Source organism: Fukomys damarensis, unplaced genomic scaffold (assembly GCF_012274545.1).
Source record: "Fukomys damarensis isolate Sample0158 unplaced genomic scaffold, DMR_v1.0_HiC HiC_scaffold_1, whole genome shotgun sequence".
Classification (NCBI taxonomy): Eukaryota; Metazoa; Chordata; class Mammalia; order Rodentia; family Bathyergidae; genus Fukomys; species Fukomys damarensis.
The window spans coordinates 969381-972538 of record NW_022900913.1 but is presented as its reverse complement, the minus strand read 5'-3'; positions in this window follow the sequence as shown (position 1 = coordinate 972538).

Below are 3158 nucleotides of genomic sequence, written 5' to 3'. Positions count from 1 at the left end.
TGAGCCCAGCACTGTGAAATGCAATAGTTTCTACCGGCTTTGAAGTTGTGCTCTGCAGCTCCCTCTCCCCCTCAGGTTATTTAATGGCCATTAAGAATGTGCTTCTTTTATCTGGGGCCTTCAACTAATTGAATGTTTTTTAAAATACTGTTTTTATAGAGAGCTGGCGAGCTCCTGGAGGACATTCCCATGTAATCTGCCTCCACAGTAATTAAAAGCGGGCTCGACGCACCGGTCACTGCTGCTCTCAGGTTTAACCTGGGAGCCGCGATGCTCCCCGTGTGGCTGTGAGACCAGAGGGCATCTTCATGTCGCGGGTTGGCTTTGGGTCCCTGACACATGCTCCTGAGAGATCCTGAAGGGGATGCCCCTGTAGTCTGGGACAGCCAGAAGCAAGCACAGGTGACTTGTAAATGTCCCTGAGTTCGTGGGCTTTTTCTGGGCCACCACTGCCATGTTCACACCAAACTCTGGGAACCCAGCAGAGGAGCCAGGGCCAGGTCTTGTGCCCGGTGGGGTGGGGCTGGGCCCAGCAAGGCTGCCCTCCCACGCCCTCAGACAGCCTTCTTCCCTTCCTAGTCCTGACCGCGCAGTCATCATTTGGTGCCTGTCCCCTTGGGCCTGTGAAGCTACATTGGTATGCAGTGCTGTGGGCCAGGCCGGCACCTCCCGCCCCTGGGACCACTCGCAGCCTCTTCCTCTTCCTCGTGGAACCATCATCCTGTTCTCTGCAAACTAGGCCACCAGCGACTGGCGGACCCCTGTGTCCAGCCCTTCCTCTGGCTGCAGTTGAGTATTTTTCGGTCCCTTCCACAAACGTGAGCTCAACTATACAAGACACCTTTTTGTGTTTGCTCTAGAACTCGTCACAGACCCCCCAGAGGTTCACTTCCAGGCTGGGCTGCCCACTACTCCCTCGAGGTATGATCAGGGCCAGCCTCCTGCGCTGCTTCCAGTCTGGACTCTGCTGCGGGAGCTGTGCTGGGGGAACGGCTCACATTCAGCCGTGCGGACTGCAGGCGCTGTTCAAATAAAGAGCCTTTCCTTTCTAATCACCAGCCACCCCTTCAGCTTCACAGATGTACCCTCAGACCACAGAAAGAGACAGCATGCTCACCTCTGCTCCTGGGCCTGCTTCCTGCAGCACAGGCAGGGGCAGCGGGAGGAGGACCAGCCACACCGCTGTGGCCACTCAGCAGGCACCGCACACCTCAGAGGCCACCAGCTCGCCTGCTGAGTCAGGTCTTCCAAGGACAGGGGACGGTGACCGGTCCAGCTACCCCACCTTGCAGGGTGGTCTCCATGGCCTCCAGGGTCCCCAGCAGGTAGGGTCAGAGGCCAGGCCCCGGGGCAGCACCGGGCCTGCCGCAGATGCCAGTGCGTGTCTCGGCAGCGTCCAGGTGAGGATGCGTCAGCGGTGTGGCCAAGCCCGGGGGCACAGACGTTCATTCCGATCACACTCAGCAGCTGTGCCAGTACAGAGACAAAGAGGGATTGAGACAGGACCTGGGGGCTTGGCGGTGGGCCCCATGGGCCTCATCAGCCGTCCGGGCACGTGCCAAGCCTGCCCGTCTACCACCCCGGACCCCAGGACCACCCCTCTGCAGAGGGCCGGGCAGCAGACCCCACACCCCTTGCTCAGCCACCACTTGCAGCTGGGAGGGACTTTCCCCTCTGCAGACACAGCAGAGACCAGGGGGGCAGACAGTGCAGCTGTTCGGACTTGTGGTCACCTAAGTTATGAAAATGGGTCCGGGTTAGGTCAGATGTAGTGTGGGGTCCAAGAGCCTGGGGCTGGCCAGGTCGTGTGCAACCCCGAGTGCAAGCCTCTACCCTCCAGGGACCTTGTCCAAGGGTCCAGTGCTGCTCTTGCTGGACTCTTGCTGGGTCCTGAAGGAGACCTCCTTGAATGTACACTGAGTTCACGTGCAAACCAGTTGTTTACACAGATACCTGGCATCCATTCTGCTTTTAAAAATCTGAGTTCCAGCACCTCGGAAGCTGAGATGAGAGGACCACAGGGCCAGGCTGAGCTAGTGAGCTGGATCCTATGTACACAGCAAGACCCTGCCTCAAACGAAGAGCGAGAGTCTCAACTCCGCATGAGCTCACAGGGAGGTGTCCTGGCCTCTGGGCACTGTGCTCAGAGCCTCTCACATGGAGACCACAGGACAGGAGCAGATGTCCCCACCTTCCCCTGCACCAGAAAGGCCCTGCCAACCCACCTCCCTGACAGTTCTGAAGCAAACATGGGCCTCCTCGGCTCACAGAGTGGCCCTGCAGCCGCAATGACCCTGAGCCCAGCTGCCACCCAGAGGCCCGGCTGCACCGGTTTTCCCTGGAACTGGGCCCTTCAGGTCCTGCCCACTGCTGTCTCTGAGACACCGAGGGCCCAGTCTCTCTCAGGGAAGGGAGGGGGCTGGCCTGCAGCCCCCAGTGCCATCTGTGACGCAGGCAGTCACTGTACTGGCCCAGTAGCTGCAGGGGACTCCAAAGGGAAACAGGGAAAAAGGAAAAAATTTGCAAGTAACTGCTTCAGAGTCTGCACCAAGGACTTCAGCTGTCACTGCACGGCCCAGTGGTGACAGAAGCAAGACTGTGTAGCTCTTGAAGGGAAAATGATGAGGTGGTGGATAAAGGGTGGAAGAAGGAAGCATTATCCTGGCCACACAGTGCCAGCCCCAGGCAGAGTGACCCAGGCCACAAGGTCCTACGCCCTGGTGCACTCCCTCTGTGCCCACGTGACCTCTACAGTGTTCCACTCCACCAGGAGGGTCCTCAGAGACATCAAGGGCTCCTGCAGGCTGTAGGTCGCAGGCTCAGCAGGTCACAGACCCCCGGCAAGCTCTGTCACCTTGACCCAGTTCCTGCCCAGGCCCTCCGCCCACCACCCAGGTGGGCAGGGACCAGTAGGGCCTGCAGGAGAGGAAAGAACCAGTACTGGGCCCGCATGCCAGGGACAGTGGGCTCCCACTGAGCCCAGCCTGTGCCCAGGATCAGCACCCTGCGGCCAGAGTGCTCCAGTCCAAAAGGACAGTGGCCATCGAGGGGTGGGGCAGCGGGCACGGAGAGCGGCGCGAGGGTCAGCGCCCAGGCCTAGGCGGGGCCGGCGGGAGGGTGTGGGGCCAAATCCCAAATCGGGGCGCGCGCCATCCCGC